General features: G+C 44.4%; 1 protein-coding gene across 9 annotated transcripts in view; it reads left to right on the forward strand.

The window, feature by feature from the left end:
• The window catches only part of ANKRD11 (ankyrin repeat domain containing 11), a 190,509-nt gene that overhangs the window by 37,583 nt on the left and 133,153 nt on the right, over nt 1-19,773 (forward strand). Inside the window, exon 1 of one of the 9 annotated variants that reach the window (XM_025427120.3) lies at nt 11,121-11,196. The exons of the other annotated variants lie outside the window; for them this stretch is intronic. The gene's annotated coding sequence lies outside the window, so the exon portion shown is untranslated. Of the gene's footprint in view, nt 1-11,120; nt 11,197-19,773 lie in introns of those variants that run through there. 9 annotated transcript variants of the gene reach the window in all.

Genomic DNA, 19,773 nt, shown 5'->3' on the forward strand with positions numbered 1-19,773 from the left:
CAAGCAGGTGTTGCAGTGCGGGGCCCAACATAGGGCTCAATCCCACAAGCTCGAAATCATGACCTGTGCTGAAATCAAGAGTCGGGCACTCAACTGACTGAGCCACCCTTGTGCCCTGGCTTGCTTTTATCTATCCACCTACCTACCTATCTATCTATCTATCTATCTATCTATCTATCTATATCTAGAAAGGGAGAGGGTAGGGGATGGCACAAGGGGAGAGAGAATCTTAAGCAGGCTCCATGCCTAGCATGAAGCCCAATATGGGACCCGTTCCCACCATCCTGAGATCATGACCTGAGCCAAAAGTAACAGTTGGATGCTTAACTGACTGACCACCCAGGCACTTGACACTGATGTTTTAAAATTATGATTGGATGGTGATGAAGAACATGGTACCTGCTATTCTGGTGGATTGGAGCTTCTGCCTTGACTTGTCTGGAGCACCAGCACTTTTACCCTCCTTGCAAATAAATGTTGACTCCAAGAAGAGGACAGACAGTTTCTCTTAAACCATTATGACGGTGGTTTTGGGTCTCAAAGACCCTGCTTTGTTCACTCTGGATTAGAGAAAGTCTAGAGACAGTGATTGGTGCAAATGGGTCAGGGCTGGTGCTGTAGCCATGGTTTTGGATAGATTGGAAGTATTTTTAGGATATAAAAGATACACTCACTTAAAAAAGAAATAAGGTAGGCTTATTTCATTTTTGGAGAATTTAAATCAAGTTTTGTTACCTTAGGTAAGACAAATTTGGATTTTTGTGTTTAAAGACCTGCTGTGTAATGAAGCAGGTTCTTGTAGCCAGCAGCTTTGGAGATGATTAGTGGAAGATGTTTGAACATGCCAGGGTAATGTTTAGCCTTACAGTGGAACTGTAAAGTAAATGAAAGCACTGCAAAAAAAGTTTTTTCATGTACAGTCTGTGCTTCCTAAGAAATGGCACCCACGTATCTGAAGTACATAAAATGTGTGCTAAAGTATTACAAGAAGAAAGAAGAGGACTTTTGAAGAAAATAATGGATTAAATTTTACTTTGATTAATCTTTAAAAATTTAATAATTTCAGAAAACACTTCTTTTATCGTCACTTTCTTCCTTTGGTCACTTCTCAGCAATGGTGCCACACTGAGAGCCCAAGGGTGACTGCACCAACAGACTTGGCACTCACAGGCTCCTAGCTGCACTGGTCACGATAGCTGACGGGCTTTCACCAGGAGGCTCATGGCCTCTGTCCTTTGAAGGCCTCTGTCAAACCTTTATGTGTCGTTTCTCATGGTTCACTGAGCTCCCTGTTCGTGTGTTTCCTATGATTATCACTAAGGTACTTGTGAGTGTGTTGGTGACATTTGTGCAGGTATGCTTCAGACAGTAACAGTGCCCCTGCTAAAATCTGCAGTTAAGTGAGTTTTTAGAGTTGTATTTGTCCATGGCACTGACAGCAAATTTTGATTTAGAACATTTCTGTTACCCCCAAAAGTCCCTTTGTAATACTTAATCACCATCCCCCCAGCTCCAGCCTCACCCTAAGCAATCACCAATTTTTTTTTGTTCTGAGTTAGTTTTGCCTGTTTCAGAATTTTGCATAAATGGAATCACACAGGAGGTACTCTTTTGAGTCTCATTCCCACAGCATGATTTTTTTTTTAAGAAAAAATTGAGGTAAATTTAGCACATGAAATTCACCATGCTAACTATTTTAAAGTGTACAATTCTGTAGCCTTTAGTGCTTTCACATTGTTGTGCAACCATTGCCACCATCTAGTTTGAGAAGATTTTTCACTTCCTGAAGGAGATCCTGTACCCATTAAACAGCCACTGCTTGTGCTCCTGCTCACAGTCACTAAATCTGCTTTCGTTCTGTGTGAATTTGTCTATTCAGGACATTACATGTAAATGGAATCATATGACATTGGTCTTTTTTTTTTTTAAAGGATTTATCTATTTTTTTTAGAGAACACACAAAAGTGAGACAGAAGAGGCAAGGGGGTGGGGCAGAGGGATAAGCGGACTCCCTGCTGAGCACAGATCTGGTCTTGGTTGTGTAGCCTGATCCTAGGACCCTGAGATCACAACCTGAGCCGAAATTAAGAGTGATACTTAACCGACTGAACCACCCAGGGCCACCTTAACTGGCTTTAGTATGGTTCTAAGAACTTGCTTTTTCTTATGGTTCTCTTATCTATTGGGTCAGCGTGTAAGATTTGCAAACTGTGAGTCAGGTTCTTACACCTGTAGATGCAGGCCTTGATGCTGGACTAAAGGTTGGCCTCACTGGCTCTTCTGTTGATCTGTGCTCAGCCTTATCTGTTGAGCAGCAGGCCTGCAGAGGTCGTGATCTCTGGCCCCTGCAGGGCAGGACTTTTCACACTCAGTGATTGAAAAAGCAGCTCTTCACATCTCTGATGATCAGAGCACTCTTGTTATCTGCTCCGGTGGTCGGCCTGCAGGCTCTTTGTAAAGCACCCTCCCCATGTGAGTTTAGGGAGTATATCATTTCTACTCACTGTTGCCAACACAGAGCGCAGTGCCAGTGCCGTTCTGTGTGCTTTACCAGATGAACTCATTTGATCTTGGTACCCCCGAGGCACAGGCCTCTTCTCCCTGTTGCACAGGTGAGTACATTGAGGCTCAGGGAAGCTGGGCCACATGCCCAGGGTCACACAGGCCATGAGTGGCAGCACTGGTGTTGGCCCTGGGCAAGCTGGCTCCAGAGCCCCACTCTGGTCACTCAGCAGTGTTGTCCCCAGTCACATGTTCTATGATTTGGCTCTCTCCACCCCCCTCTACCCCCCTCCCCTTCTTCTTTTGGACAGGTAAATAACTATATGGTAGAGGAACGTGGCTGTATCTCCTGTGATAATTTAATGATGTTCTCTCTACATTGTGTTGTCTTCATGTCTTCCCATTTATATCCATGCTCATGAAAGGACACTTTGTAGTTTTATTTAAAAAACATCTCTATTGCGTCCTTTTGGTTGGCCATACTTTTTGAAGTACCTGGTACCAGTGTTAGTAACACTTTTTCTATGTGGTACCTTAGTGATAGGCAGTCACTGTTTCCAGGAAATGCATTTTGGCTTGTAACAGTTATCTGTAAAATGTATAATTAGTGATTTTTAGTGAAGTTTACTGAATTGTGAAACCAACACCCTTAATCCAGTTTTAGAACATTTTGTCACCCCAGTAAGATCCCTCACACTTGTTAATAGTTAATTTCTGTTCCTGTCCTCAGCCCCAGAGAATCACTAGTCTATTTTCTGCCTCTATAGGTTTTTGGTTTTTAAAAAATATTTATTTACTTGTTTGTTTATTTATTTTAGAGAGTGGGGAGGGGCAGAGAGAGAGGGAGAATCTGAAGCAAACTCCACGCTGAGTGCGAACTCCACGTGGGGCTTGATCCCAGGACCCAGAATCAGAACCAGAGCTGAAACCAAGAGTAACATGCGTAACCGACTGTGCCAGCCAGACGCCCCTGGGGGTTTGATTTTTTTTTTTATAGTTAACTTTTTAAAAAAAAATTTTTTTTTTTTTTAGATTTTTATTTATTTATGATAGTCACAGAGAGAGAAAGAGAGAGAGGCAGAGACATAGGCAGAGGGAGAAGCAGGCTCCATGCACCGGGAGCCCGATGTGGGATTCGATCCCGGGTCTCCAGGATCGCGCCCTGGGCCAAAGGCAGGCGCCACCCAGGGATCCCTATAGTTAACTTTTAAAATAAAAATCTTTAAACACATTTAAAAGCAGCAGCACATTATCCAGTGTATAAAGCTTTGGGCTTGCATGTTGGCCAGGGGCTAGCATACTTTCTCTGTAAAGTGCCAGGTAGTAAATATTTTGAACTTTGTGGGCCATATATAGGTCTCTGTTGCGAGTACCCAACTTTGCCATTGAACCATGAAAATAGCCATAGATGGTTGGTGAAATGGTGAATGGGAGCCAGCTGGACTTTGTACAGAAACCAGGACTAGAGATCACAGCAAGTTTATGTTTTCAGCAGTCATGTTGATGGCTGATATTAAGCTACTTAATTTATGGGTGATATTTAATTAAGTAAGATGTAATGGTATTTGGGAAGATATTCAAGAATTTAGATTATCCTGACAATTCAGAGAAATTAGGAGTTTAGGAGTACTCATGTAAGTACTAGGTTTTAGAGAGTCTGGGAATGGTAACCATGAGACAGGATTTGAGTTTTGTAGGGTCATGAGTAAGCATTCATCAGCAATAAATATGAAAGTGAGGGGATTTGGTACTTAAAATAAAACTTTAAAAATTTAAATGTGGATCTATTAGATTTAAATGGAAGATCTAAACATTTCTAGACCAGCAGGTGTGGGTTTGGTCCTGGTGGGCTTGGTTGTTACTGTAAAAGTTGTCCTTCTAGCCAGCCATACTCCCTCTGTGTGATTTTTTCATTATGTCTCTGAGTCTGACGTTTTTGTTTACTTTTTTACAAAATGGAAAAATTCCCTTCTCCAGTTATAAAATTGCTGTGTTCTGAGCAACCTTGAGGTGTTCACAGCAGAAATTGGCAATCCTGTGTTTACTCACCTTATAGAGAGTACCACCGGGGTGGGCTGTTGTGTCCTCTTACAGAATCCGGGGTCCCTGTCCCCAGAGAACAAGATTTTATTCACACACACACACACATACACACACACAAATTTATTTTGTTTTTTTTTTTTTTAAAGATTTTATTTATTCATGATAGACACACAGAGAGGCAGAGACACAGGCAGAGGGAGAAGCAGGCAGGGAGCCTGATGCAGGACTCGATCCCAGATCCCAGGATCACGACCTGAGCCAAAGGCAGACACTCAACCACTGAGCCACCCAGGTGTCCCAAGATATATATATAGGATATATATATATATCCTATATATATATGTATATATATCCTATATATAGGATATATATAAGATATATATAAGATATATATAGGATATATATAAGATATATATGATATATATAAGATATATATATGATACATATATAAGATATATATTATATATATATCTTATATATATATATATAGTCAGGGATTAAAAAATAATAATAAAGTCAAGGATTGCAGCATACATGTATGTGCTCCAGCCCTGTACCATGCCGCCTCTGCTCAGGGTTACTTCCTCCTCACTTACAGATGTGCTCACCACTGCCATCACTCTTGCCCAGCACCCCACTGCTAGATCCCCTGGGGGTGGGTCTGGAGTAAACCGCGGGAAACAGCATGTTAACTACAAGTGTAGTGGCCCTTGCTTAGAGGATTACATACCAGGACTTGAGGTAGTCCCTGGCCCTTTCTTCTCCCACCCCTGCCTCACATCCTCTGAGATGCACACATGATGGAAGATGACCGCATGGATGTTCTCCCATGTGGTAGGTGCTCTTTGCAGGTGCTTCCTGTGGGAGTGCAGTGCTGACACACGTTTGCAAGGAAGTTTCAAATGAAAGGCTAAAGAGGAGTGAGATCTGGCTTGGACTCCCCCTGTACCTCTGGGGTTCATCAGCCTTCAGGATATTGCGTGACATTGCGCTTCTGGCCTACAGGCTTTATTTTTCTGTCCTCTGGCATTTGGATCTCAAGAGGACATTCAGAGTATTACTAATAGTGAGGACCTTGCATAAGTCAGCTTCCACTTTTCTGACTAGCGTCATGCAATAATTTCTGATTTATTTATTTATATATTAAATATTTATTTATTCATGAGAGACAGAGAGGGGAGGGGGGCAGAGACATAGGCAGAGGGAGAAGCAGGCTTCTCCCAGGGAGCTCGATATGGGACTCGATCCTGGATCCTGGGATCATGCCCTGAGCCGAAGGCAGATGCTCAACCGCTGAGCCACCCAGGCGTCCCTGATTTCTGATGTATTTTGATTTATTTCTGCTATGTCATGTACTTTGGCCCTTGTGCATTAATGCTTGTTAGGTTTTAGGGCAGTTGGTTGTGTGCTATAGAATTGACACATGCTTTGGAATTTTCTCAGGCTTCTTTGGCACAGAATTATACTTTGGGTCGTTCAGATGTTCCAACTTTCTTTCTGATGACTTTTATCTCTGAGATATATAAAGGAACTTTAAGAAGAAGATGAAGTGATTAACTTGATCACCTCTATCTTTTCCAATTTCTTTAAAAATAAATTTCAAGTTTTCAATACATATACATACCTGTATATATATGTGCACACATATGTACATTCATATGTTTATACATATGGCGGGGGGGGGGGAGAGAATTTCAAACAGACTCTATGTCTAGCATTGAGCCTGACACAGGGCTCAATCTCAAGACCCTGAGATCATGACCTGAGCTGGTATCAAGAGTCAGAGGCTCAACCAGCAGAGCCACCTGGGTGCCCCATTCTACATCAAATTTCTTTTTTCTTTTCTTTTCTTTTCTTTTCTTTTCTTTTCTTTTCTTTTCTTTTCTTTTCTTTTCTTTCTTTTCGTTTTTTCTTTTCTTTTCTTTTCTTTTTTCTTTTCTTTTCTTTCTTTTCTTTCTCTTCTCTTCTCTTTTCTTTTTTCTTTCTTTTCTCTTTTTTCTTTTCTCTTTTCTCCTTTTCCTTTTCCTTTCCTTTCTTCATGAGAGATAGAGAGAGAGAGAGAGAGAGGCAGAGACACAGGCAGAGGGAGAAGCAGGCTCCATGAAGGGAGCCTGACTTGGGACTCGATCCTGGGTCTCCAGGATCACACCCTGGGCTGCAGGCAGTGCTAAACCGCTGCACCACCAGAGGTGCCTACATCAAATTTCTATAAAAATTCGTAAATTGTCCTGGGTAACTTTACTGACTCTCTTGCCCTCAGAGTAGAGCTCTTAATGTGTGCACCGCCTTCTGGTTCTTAAGCATCAACCTTCATCCTTTCTTAGAACCCCTGCTGTTTTCCCTTGGAGAAGAGAGAGAGCACAAGTTAGGATGACTTGTGACTCTTTCAGCACAAGAAGATGGTACTGTCTTCCTGTTCATCAGTGAATTACCAGTAAATTATGTAGAACTAATAACACAAAAATAAAAAGAAAGTGCTTCGTGGAGCTAAAAAATGGGTCTGGCTCTTGTGTTTATGATTAAGTTTAAAAAAGGGATATGTAACGACGTTTTGGGGGAATTTCTTAGTTTATGAAAGTTTTAAAAAAGATTTTTATTTATATGACAAAGAGCCAGAGAGGATAAGTAGGGGGAGGGGCAGGGAGAGAAGGAGAAGCATGCTACCTGTTGTGAGGGGCTTGATCCCAGAACTCCTTGAACCCTAGTGGAAGGCAGATGCTTTACTGACTGAGATGCCTAGGTGCTCCAGTATTTGAATTTTAATGACTAAAAATAACTTATGGCATGTCCTTTAAGTGGAACTGGCTTCCAGAATTTTGGGGACATCTGAGCTGGACTAGGCTGGCTCAGTGCTCGGTCACGCTCTCAGTGAGGGATCGGAGCTAAGCACATGATAGATTCTTTGGGCGTGGGGTAAAAAGGAAAATAGGGATGAAGCCAGAATTGTTCCATTGTATTTCTAGCCATTTACTCTCCCTGTAACATGGAGGGAAATATGACACATTGGGCAGATGCATAAATGTTTACAAATCTTGAAGTCAGATACTCCACACAGAAATGGCTAGACCTCTATGAGAAATCCAAGGGAAAATAATGCACTTTACTAAACATGCAATGAAGACATGTTCCTGTGTCAAGTGGGGAGTGCACCTGTGGTGGAGGGAGGCCCAGCTGGGGGGCCAGGGGGACTGCACTCCTCAGTTTGGCTCTGCCCTGTCTGTGTCACTTGGAACAAGTCATCTGTCCCTCTGTTTCAGTTTGTGACTAACCTTGCTCAGGAGACAGTGCTTAAAAAGATACACATGCTCTTTACAAGGATGGAAGAATGCAACATGGTGTATGTGTATAATTGTAGATCACCAACCTTGTTTACACCGGCCCCATTATAGCTGCATTCTCTCCATTACTGTGTTTCTATTTTTGGATTTTCTCTTTCATTTGCTGATTTGAAATAGCAAAGAACATAACAAGCTAGCTTATCCCGGTTGATTGCTGCTAATAAGAAGTGAATGAAGGGACAGTGGGGCCAGCACACTGGGGCATTAGGTCGGGGAGAGTGGTGCTGCTCGTACGCAGACCATGCCAGAGATGGTGGGTGACGAGTCCTCTCAGCTCGGTGCTGGTTTTCTAGGACTGCAAGGCCAGCACTGTTTGACATTTATCTTTGCTTGCAAATGTTAAATTCACTGAATGTGTGTATGGGTAAATATCTGCTTTTAATATGGGATACATGAATGTTACCTGAAAGGTATTTTTGTACTTACTTACATATAAAGCTTATATATATATATATATATATATATATATATATATTTAATATTTTATTTATTTATTTGAGAGAGTGACAGAGCAAGCATGAACAAGGTGGGGGGATGGACAGAGGGAGAGGCAGACTCCCCTCTGAGCAGGGAGCTGATGCAGGGCTTGATCCCAGGACCCTGGGATCATGACCTGAGCTGAAGGCAGATGCTTAACTACCTGAGCCACCCAGGCGCCCCTAAAGCTTATATTTTAAATTTCGATTTGTGCTTTGAGAGTTTTAGTAATATGACAGTAAGTTTTTTTTTTTTTTTTTTTAAGGATAATGGAAAGTTGTGTTCAGGTGCCACAATAGGTTTGTTTAGGCCAAGACTTTGAATGCCTTGACAGGATTTGGAACCCATAGTGTGAATTCTGGCAGATCATAGAGAGTGTTTTATTTTTTTGTTTGCTTTTAAAAAAATTTTTTTTTTTATTATTTATGAGAGAGAGAGAGAGAGAGAGAGAGAGAGAGAGAGAGAGGCAGGCAGAGACATAGGCAGAGGGAGAAGCAGGCTCCATGTACTGGGAGCCCAATGTGGGATTTGATCCCGGGTCTCCAGGATCGTGCCCTGGGCCAAAGGCAGGCGCTAAACTGCTGCGCCACCCAGGGATCCCAGAGAGTGTTTTATAGAACACTAGCATTCGTATTAATTTAACTTATCCTTTCTATTCAAATTTTATTTTATCTTTTACTATTCAAATTTTAAAGAAAGTATTTGATTTTATTGTTGGACCATGTATGATTGTGGTTGATAATTTCTTTTCTTTCCTTTTTTTTTTTTTTGGAGCGAGCCAGCCATTGCATGCAGAGTCGGGGAGGGGCAGAGGGAAAGAGAATCACTAGCAGACTCCCCGCCTAGGACAGAGCCTGAGCCTGATTGGGGCGCAGTCCCATAACCCTGAGACCATGACCTGAGCCGAAATCAAGGGTTGGATGCTTAACCATCTGAGCCACTCAGGCGCCCCTGCGATTGAATATTTCTGGAGACTTTCCTCCTCCTCCTGCGATTGAATATTTCTGGAGACCCTCCTCCTCCTCCTCCTCCTCCTCCTCCTCCTCCTCCTCCTCCTCCTCCTCCTCCTCCTTTTAAGATTGTATTTATTTATTTGACACAGAGCACAGGCAAGGGGAATGGCAGGGGGGTAGGGAGAAGCAGGTCCCCAACTCAGCTGGGAGCCTGACGTGGGGCCCCATCCCAGGACCCTGGGATCATGACCTGAGCCTGAGGCAGATGCTTCGCCAACTGAGCCACCGAGGTGCCCCAGGAGACTTTCTTCTTTGTGTATTCTACCTAAATGTAGCCTTTTCATCTCAGTTTCTGTGCCTGCTGCTTGCCAGGGTGAATGTGACAGGGTCATTCCCTCTGTCAGGCAGTGTCTAATAATGGTCAGGGAGTAGGCCTGTGCCATGAGCTTGTCCTGCATTCCCTTGGCAGGGTGTCATGCCCACTATGTGTCTGACCCTGTGCTTCGTTATTAGGGCCACCATGAGGAAAGGCAACAGTGCCTGACCTGGAGATGCTGGGTACCTGGGTGTGGACACAGACTTGACACCAGACAGCCAGAAGCCCATTGGAAGGAATAGGAGATGCGCAGGACTGTAATAGGACTCCTAGCCTGGGGTTGAGCTGAGTCTTATAGGTGAGCGTGCACTTGCCACACTTGTGCACACGTGTGCTGTTGTGATTTGAATGGGCTGGGCATAGAGGCTTGTTGCTCTCCTCGTGTCAAGGTAGCTAGTGAAAGAATGTCCAACCTCCATTCTTCTCTGTATCTCTGTATCTTTCTGTGAGCTCTGCCGAGGTGGGGAGGTGGATGGGGCCAGGCATTCACCTGGAGGAAATAGGGGAGTGCTCATAGGGTTTGCTTCCAGGGAGGGGCTGAGGCACAGAACTTTGAAGGCGGAGCAAATGGTGCATTTCAGGATAGTGTCTATATATGAAAGGTTCTCATTTTCATCATAGTGGTGTTAGGATAGGGAGCTTTTTATTTTTACTTAAACACATGAAGAGTGTTTTTTTTTTTTTTTTAAAGATTTTATTTATTTATTTGACAGCATAAGTAGGCAGAGAAGCAGGCTCCCCACTGAGCAGGGAGCCTGATCTGTGACTCAATCCCAGAACCCTGAGATGAACCTGAGCTGAAGGCAGACCTTTAACCAACTGAGCCACCCTGGTGCCCCTAAAGAATGCTATTCTGTTTAAAGAAAATATGATATGTGTAGTGAGTACATGAGTATGGCAAAAACTTAGGAATATGGTACCCAGATGGGTGAATTGGGCAGTCATTGGCTGGGTGGGCTAGTGGAGAGCATAGAAGAGTGGGTCTTGCCAGTTCTTTTAATTTAAGGAAATGGAATAGAAAACACTGGTGTGTCACACATACTGTATGGAAATCCCGTCTCTGAATATTTTTGATTTGCTTGGGTGTGGTGTATCCTGATCAGGGTGTGAATTGTATTTCTCACCATGGATTGTGTTTAGAAAAGTATGAGAACTCCTGGCTCAAATGACCTTGAAGGGACTTTTCATCACATCAGATTCTATTTTGCTTTATTTTTTCAGCCACTATTTATTGAATACCTAATTCATGCCAGGGCCTGGGCTAGGATGCTGGGTACAGAAGTAAACAAGACACTCAAGCCCTGCCCTTAAGGAACCTTTTGCCATAAATGAGAAAACAATTTTTATAAATCAGTTATTGCTGTCATTCCCATTGATTCCAAGGGGTATGGTATTTTACAGCTCTGAAGTGGAATGTCTGATGGATGCAGGCAGCAGTCCTAAGGAGTTAGAGCTCCTGGCCCTTGCGTGGTCCTGGTCATTGCTGTTCACACTGTTGTCAGCTTAGGTGAGTTATGTATGTTATTGGTACTAAAAATCTTAAGTGCAATTGATGTTCGAACGTCTTTTGAAAAATTACACTGAGATTGAACCTTGAAATGGAAAGCTCTTGTGTGCACAGTGTTTGATTTCTGTCAGTGAGATACATGGTTGGCCCTGGTCAAATGAAGGCAGTTCTGTATGTCTTTTTTTTTTTTTTTTAATTTTTATTTATTTATGATAGTCACACACACACACAGAGGCAGAGGCACAGGCAGAGGGAGAAGCAGGCTCCGTGCACCAGGAGCCCGATGTGGGATTTGATCCCGGGTCTCCAGGATCGCGCCCTGGGCCAAAGGCAGGCGCTAAACTGCTGCGCCACCCAGGGATCCCCGCAGTTCTGTATTTCTTGCAAAGCAACAACTGGGTGCGTTATGGAGCCTAAAAAGGATGATCCCTGTTAACAAATGCATCTTTGCTTTATAACTGAAGAGTGCCTGTCACAGCTGGGACTGCCACCGAAGCAAGAGGAAATAGCCACTTCCTTCGGAATAGTTGAGAGAAGCAGAGGCTCATGTGACCAGCTTTCACATGACATGGCACTGTCATGGGGGAATGGTAACATTTGTATGATAGATGAAATGTTAGGTGATGTTAGACATGTCACAGAAGTGAACATAAGGCATATAAATAAAATCTTTAAAAAAAAAAAAAGGGCAGCCCCTGTGGCGCAGCGGTTTGGTGCCGCCTGCAGCCCAGGGTGTGATCCTGGAGACTTGGGATCGAGTCCCACGTTGGGCTCCCTGCGTGGAGCCTGCTTCTCCCTCTGCCTGTGTCTCTGCCTCTCTCTCTCTGTGTCTATGGATAAATAAATAAAATCTTTAAAAAAAAAAAAAAAGTGAACATAAGGCAGACTGATGGCCTAAGGAAAGAGTGATCACCTCAGCCCAGGGACAGTCCTCATGCATTATCAGGAAAGGGACTGCTGACATGGATTCTGTGGTGTGTATTAAGAGTTGATCACATGGACAGAATAGTGCCTAAGTGTGCAAGGGAACCAAGGGTCGAGCAGTGCAGGGAGAGACAGTCTGGGTGACTGTTTAGGAGGTGGTAGGGGCTGCAGGGTGCCTCAGTGGGATGGTAGAGAGGCCAGAGAGCCAATTGCAGAATAATTCTCATAGTATGTACTGGTTGGTATGTAATAGGATGTTTTACATGTGAAGATGTACAACTTGTTTTGTGGTACAAGATGTAGAAAGGAGAGCCTGGCAGAGATGGCTGGTGAGGGTCCCACGGTGGCTGGGAGGTGGTGGGCTTTGTCAGGAGGGTTGGCCTTAGGAAGCATACAGTCCATGGAGTCCCAGGAAGGTGTGAGGTGAGCTCCACAGGTTAGCTGTGGAGGATGGCTGAGGGCCTGCATGCAGCTTGTTTAGGAGGAGGAAGAAGAGGCGGCACTTGTGACACAGGGTGGGGCATTACCTCAGAGTTGTAGAGAGTCCAGAGGGAACAGAGGCGTGAAGAGAGATTGTGAGGTTGCACGAACCTCCTGTGATTTGGCTCACCACCTTTGCTCGCACCATGGTCTGCAGCTCAGGTCCTGTTGTTGGCCTTCAGAAATGCTGGCTCAGCTAGCAACATGCAGGGGATCTCCTGGGAGTGAAGACCGGGGAGTTGGCGGACCTGCAGGTGGAGGGCCACCCAAGGATGCTATCTTAGTGAAGTACAGTGAGGGGAGCCACCACAAGGGTGGGAGGTGTGTTTGTTGGTGCTGGATGTATACAGGGGCTGAAGGGGGAGGTTTGTGTCTGGATGGCTGGACATGCCCTTCATGTGGAGGTGGCACAGGCCGAGCCTGGGGGATAAGAGGGGTGACTCTTGCAGCGTCCTCATCAGTGGGGCCTGGACTGTGGGCTGGGCCTTGTGTTGAGTACTCCCGTTCTTTGCTCCACGGAAGCCTAAACTGAGACCCAGCCCAGCAGGGAGAGGCTGCCATCCTTCCCACGGGTGCAGAGAGGGTGGCTTAGCCAGAGCTCCATGGCTGGTCAGAGGAAAGCCGTGGGCATGGGCAGCAGTCCCTGGACTCTGGAGTGGAGTCAGGGGGAAGTCGACTACATGCAGGAAAGCAGGAAAGTGTTAGTGGGAAGGTGCTCAGTGGGTGCTGTTGGGGCAGGGAACGGAGTGCTTGGAGTGGCTTTACCTGTGCCACGTTTTGAGGGATGTCCAGTGTATATACAGGGGTTCTGTCAGAAGAATTGCAGGATTTCACCTCAAAACTCTCACAGGCCTGGCAGGCAGAGCCTCATCTCTGTTTATGTTGTAAGCTTTTTCCTTCTTGTCAGTGCTCATGATTTTGTCCCAAGCTTTAGGAGTCTGTTCAGGGCTCTTGTGTTAGATGTTTCTAAATCATACTAAGTGCTGTACTAGCCTCCATTAAGGCCTCCCAGTCAGAGAACTGGGCAAGTGGGGGGGGGGGGGCAGTGCTCGCCAGGGAGTGTCTGGGCAGCCGGGGATCCTCTGGTGTTTCCCCTCACCTCTCTGTCCCGTTCTTTGAAAACACACCTAGGAGCTGATCGTCGATTTCTTACATCCTGTGTGAAATGCAGTTAGAAAGAGGCTCTTTTGAAATTAGTATAAAATTGTAAAAGACATTGTTCCTTAAGGCAGTGGTTTTAAGTAGATCCTGTTCAGGAACCAAACAAAACTTTATATTCTCTTTGCTGTTTATTAGTTAAAGAACATACATGCTATGCTAGACTTTTAAAAATCTCTTTCATTTTTAATCTTTTAAAAAATCCTTCTGTGCTTAAAAAAATAAACCTGTTCCACGATTTTAGTCAAAAGGGTACTGGGATATCCCAATAAGAAGTCAGATGTAAGGCAGGGAGTTGTGTTTGTCATGGTGGTTCTCTCCTGTGTACAGCAGCTGAAACAGCCTGACAGTTTGAAGGAGGTAGGGGATTATTGGTTGGGGGCACTGGTTCCAGACGGGGTTGGGGGATTAGGGTCTGAGGCCGATAGTGGCGTCCTTGAAGGTAGGAGGTGGCTTCCAGAGGCAGCATCTAGGACTCCATGGACATGGTCTCTGAGTTTCCCCAGAGGGCACAGAGGCTGCCTGGATTTGCTGTCATTGATAGGACTTGAGCTACAATCTCGCTCTCTATTGGAGTCCTCCTCTGCTCTGCTGGCTGCTTCCCCTGGTGACAATACTTGTTACTCTTTTTGGCTTTTCCTGGCTGGAGGAAGAGAATCTGTGGCAGCATCTGTATAGTGCCTTTTCCTACTTCCGGTCCAGTTGGGTCATTGCATGGCCTTGTGTTCTCCCAAAGAGGTTCTTGCCGCTCTGTGTCAGAGGACATGTGTCTTGGGTGGTGGTCTACGTCAGTTTGCACTCTGAGTCTAGTTGTGGGTGCTGCAGACGCATCTGTAGGCTTGCCTGTCCTTCCTGTTGTGAGAAGCAGTCATGAACCTGCCGCTCGTATGGCCGGGAGGTTGCAGAGCAAGACTGTGTCTGGGTCTCCTTATCTGCTGAGAAAGCTGGGCATTGAATGGTGGAATCTCCCATGTGGAGGTGCTGTGAAGGTTCATTGAGGTCAGATTGGTAAAGCACTTCGCACCTGCCTATCACAGGGCTAGCTCTGTGTTTGTGTTACAACAGCTCTGCTGCCTTCTCTGCAGTGAGCCTGTTTGCCTCTTACACAAGCCGCACAGATAAGGCCTGGGAAGGAATCAGCCCATGACTGTTGCGTCCCCTGAGCTGGGCCTGCTGTGGGGAGATACAGGGCTTCAGTAAGTGCATGCCTGTGCACCCATGCCTTGTCCTTTCCCTGGGAGGCCAGCGGGACTAGGTGCTTGTTGCATGGTAGATGCCATGTGACCTGAGTGGCTCAGGGTCTAGCAGTGCTGTGGTGCTGTGTGTGTCCCTGTCAGCCCTGGGACCTTGCCCTCTGTGGGCTCCTTTCCTTCTGAAGATTCTGAGAGGCTCTCTGTAGGCCAGTCGCTGATGCGCTTCATGAAGACAGCACAGAATAGAGTCTGTTGATTGGCTCTTCATAATTGATTTCTATTTGTAAGAGTTTTATTTGTTTTTGTTTTTTTTTGTTTTTTTAAAGATTTTATTTATTTATTCATGAGAGAGAGAGAGAGGCATAGGGAGAAAGAAGCAGGCTCCATGCAGGGAGCCCGACATGGGACTCTATCCCCGGTCTCCGGGATCACGCCCTGGGCTGAAGGTGGCGCTAGACCGCTGAGCCACCCAGGCTGCCCTGTTTGTAAGTTTTAAAAGTAATCTTACATACGAATAAATCCCCGAAGTGGTCCATAATAGTTTCATTTTTACTGGCCTCATTTTATTTTTCCTGCTTTTGGGAGAAGAGGCAGTAGCTATAGTGTGCTTGCCAAGACCATTTGGCTCTTCTGCTGCTCTTGGTCGAATCAGATTTTAGGTGCAGTGCAGGGATGGACAGGTATTGTGGAAAAGTCTGGGCCTCTGTGGTCGGTGAAGCTGCTGATTCTGACAGCAGATCCCAGCCTGCACCCCTCCCCAAAACAGGTCCTCTGAAGAAAGAATGTATTCAGGTTCAGCTGCTTTGCTCAGCAAAGGTCTTTCATGCACTTGAGCATACTCTGGCTGTGAAACTTATTTTCTTATTGATAAATTCTTTTGCTCACAGCATTTTCTTTTTTTCTTTTTTCTTTTCTTTTTTTTTTTTTTAATTTAAATTCAGTTTGCCAACATACGGTATTACATTCAGGGCTCATTTCATTGTGTGCCCTCTTTAATGCCCATCACCTAGGCTTACTGCTGATGTGGAAGTTTTCAGAACAGTTTGTTGCACAGCAATATTTATCATCCTGAGTCTTTTTACTACTGTATGCAGGAGCACAAAAATTATGTAACTATTTTAGTAAAACATCCACGTGTTATTATCAATTAAAGATATTTACATATTTATGTATTTATTTACTTAATTTTTTAGCAAAAGGGACTTGGGGGAGGTGCAGAGGGGGAGGGAAGAAAATCTTAAGCAGGCTCCATGCCCAGCATGGAGCCAGAAGTGGGGCTCGATCTCATAACTCTGAGATCATGACCTGAGCTGAAATTGAATTGGAAGCTCAATTGACTGAGCCACCCAGGCCACCCCTATTGGATAAATATTTAAAATTTCCATCAACTTCCGTCCCACCCTTGATAGGTTTGAATGTTTTACTAAAACTTTGTGGTTGATCCTCAGATGTATCCCCCTGTCCAGCTTGACAGGTTGCTTTGTCCTTGCACATTTCTCTTACAGGGTGGTTACACATTGGCACAGTTCTGTTCACACTCTCAGAGTGGGTTCACTCTACTCGTTTGGGCCTTTGGGGGGCATTCCTCAGCACAGGTGCAGACTTGCTTCTTAATGTGTCTGGGTAATAGGTCTTTGCTCTTTTCCCCTCAATTCATTCCATTTGTGTATCTTCTCATGTAAAAAGGAATGTTCCCCATAAGCACTCTCCCTAATAAATTTATTTATTTCTCTTGCTTGCAAAACCTGGTTGAAAGTGCTTAACAGGCTTGGTAGCCTCTGGGTGGGGAGGGTATTGCTTAAAGAATTTTCCATGTGAGGTAGGCAGGGAGGGTGTGTGGCAGGCATTCTTCCACACCTGTGTGTTGACTCTCACATAGGGTGGTGCTAGGGGAGGGGTGTTTGTGTGTTTTTCACCTCCTCACTGGCTGCAGGGCACCCGATGCCCTGGAGTACAGGTACCTGTCTGTCTTTGCTGAGTCAGAACAGGTCTCATTTCAAATATTTCATGTTTGACACATTTCCTGGCTAGAGGAAACATTCATATTTGTCTTTCTAATGAAAGAGACAGAGAGACTGGATGTTGTGGTGAAGTGCTCCATAACAGTGGCAGCGACAGTAACAGCCAGTTGGAAGGAGTGCTGGTTACAGCTGGAGGCTGTCCAGAACAGTGGCCTGAGGGGCTGGATGGTAGGGGTGGGGCATGTGGAGGCTGCTGGAAGCAGCTCAGGGATGTCTTGCTGTGAGCATTCCTGTTGTATTGGGAACCAGCCTGGATGTTTGTGCACATCTCCTCCTTGAGACACTTGCACGCTTGTCTAGGAAGTGAGTCTTAGACATGTTAAAATATTCCTGAAAGACACAGGCCAGCTAGGTAAAAAAATGGATTTGTTTTGGCTTAGAACTTAAAGGAATTGAGAGACAAAGATGGAAACAGACAAAAGCAATATGTCTGGATAAGCTGTTTCTAGAGAGAAGGTGACGGAATTTTCTTTACTTGGGATCACTTTCGAGCAAAACTCTGGGGAAATGAAGAATCTTAATCTCTTGTTAATAGGCAGCTTTTTGAGACAGAGCTTCCCAAGTGTGACCTAGATAGGTACTACTCCATCACATCCCAAAACATGTTTTTTAATTATGTTTTAAACGGTGTAGAAGATAGTGTAGAATACCGGGTGCAAGTTCTTGGTGAGGAGGGTATAGACATCACCTGGTGTGTTTCCCAAGGTGCCACACCTGTGGGTGTCACCCCTGCCTTTGCTGGGCTTTCTCCCTCCCCTCATGTGTTAATGCTGGTTTGGCTCCTGTCCTTGGTGATTCCTGCACTTGTACGCACCAAGGACTCTTTAGACCTGTCCGACTCTCCACATGGTGGTGAGTTAATGTTTCTTACTTTGAGGAAGTGTATTTCTAGGATCTTGGTCACAACTGATCTTGATTTTGCTTCCAGTGCAAGACTTTTTACCTTTTAGACCCTTAATTTTTAGTTGTTTAACTAGAATAGATTGTTTTGAAATCTGCCAACAAATGTACTGTCAGGCTCAGATCTTGGATGACTTGAGGAAAAGGTTTTTACCAAGAACCCAGGAAGGCAGCTTTCTGTGAGTGGCTATAATTGGCTGGTGCCGCTGTGGGGTCACTATGGCAACACTAGGTTACGAAGATTGCAGCATGAGGCCTGTGTTTAATTATGCAGGGTAGGTTTAATTTTTTCAATTCAAGTTTGTACATCTTTGACTTTTTTTTTTGAAATTGAATTTTTTTTTTTTTTTTTACTGCATTTGTAATTGGATGGCAGAATATATTCTGCCCTTAGATTTGCAGGGTCTGAAAAAAAATGTCTGTGTAATATAGTCTGTTTTGAGAATTTCTTTAGTCTCTTCAGAATGAAAATTCATTTAAATATTTTAGGGCGTCTCCCCCCAGGGAGCTTTAGCACATACATAGTGTAGGAAACTTACTTATTATTTTAACTGTGATCTAAAATAAACTCTTCTCCTTTTGCTTCAACATACATAGGCATACCAAGATGCCTACAGTACACACATTACAACACAGTCGCAAGTGTGCCTATTATTGGGTCATATGGATTTCTTCTCTCTTCTCGCCTGACTGGCTGGGTGCAGCTCTCAGCTCCTGGAGGAGGTTGTCCCCTTGTTCTGCCCCCTGCTGAATGGGGCCAGGAGTGTCTGTAGCCCTCTTAGGGGCTGTGCCCACATGGCTGGGGCGGAGACTTTTTTTGGCCCTTAGTTAGTACTTGGCATTGTCTGGTGGTTCTCTTGTCGTGGCTCTACTGTTAAATTTACTCCACCCCTGTGGGAACGCTGACATTTTATACGAATATATTTGTAAGATGTTCATTGTTCAGTAACAGCATGCTGAATTCTTCGCAGGAAGCCTGTTGGTTTGAATCATTGCATTGTTTGTCCCCTTGAAGAACAGAGAGTAAAAAGAGGCAGGGAGAATGGTGTGGGACCCAATGCTAGAAGTGAGGGAGACTGTTGTAGACCTTGCCCATGGCATGCAGTCCTTCCCTCTGCAGTCTCCTCATGAGAGTAAAGTCATGGATCATGGAGTTAAAATGGTAACTGTGGCTCAGCTCCCAGACCGAGGAGAAACAAAATGCCATCTGATGTGGGTAGGGTGTTCAGAAAGCTGTGTATGGAGTGCAGTGGAGCCTTCCTTTCTGGAGGCTGGCCATCCAGTCTAGACCCTAAAAGAGTTATGTTTGTTAGCATTTAGCTCGCAGCCAGGTCCATATGTGATCATTTAGAATGGAAACATTTTACAGGGGTCTAAGGTTTACAGAGATTTGTTTAGAACACCTTTGGTGTTGCCTGTGAACTGTGTAGGTACAGAATATAACAGGCATTTCTTTGTTGACTGTGCGGTTATATTCACAGTCTTTGTTGCTGAGGCTGTTCCCTGTATTTTTCAGTTTCATCTTAAATATCACGTTGTATTTTCCATTAATTTTTCATGCATATGCCTAAATCCTGTTTTACATGGAGAACTTTGTTACTTGCTTTTTTTTTTTTTTTTCATTTGGTGCAGTTTTTAGGCCATGTTTGATTTTATCCCCTTAGAAGTAAAACTATTAACTGAATGTTGCTGGCTTTTAAGTTTATATATACAGGCATGCTTTGTCTATTGTAGTTGGAGATACTGTGTTTGGTAGAAATTGAAGGTTTTGGCTAACCTGTGTAGAGCACATCTACCAGTGCCATTTAAAAAAATTTTTTCCTTTTCCTTTCCTAGATTTTATTCATTTATTCATCAGAGACATAGGCAGAGGGAGAGGCAGTGTCCCAGAGGAGCCTGAT

Source organism: Canis lupus, chromosome 5, assembly GCF_003254725.2.
Source record: "Canis lupus dingo isolate Sandy chromosome 5, ASM325472v2, whole genome shotgun sequence".
In the NCBI taxonomy this organism is placed as follows: Eukaryota; Metazoa; Chordata; class Mammalia; order Carnivora; family Canidae; genus Canis; species Canis lupus.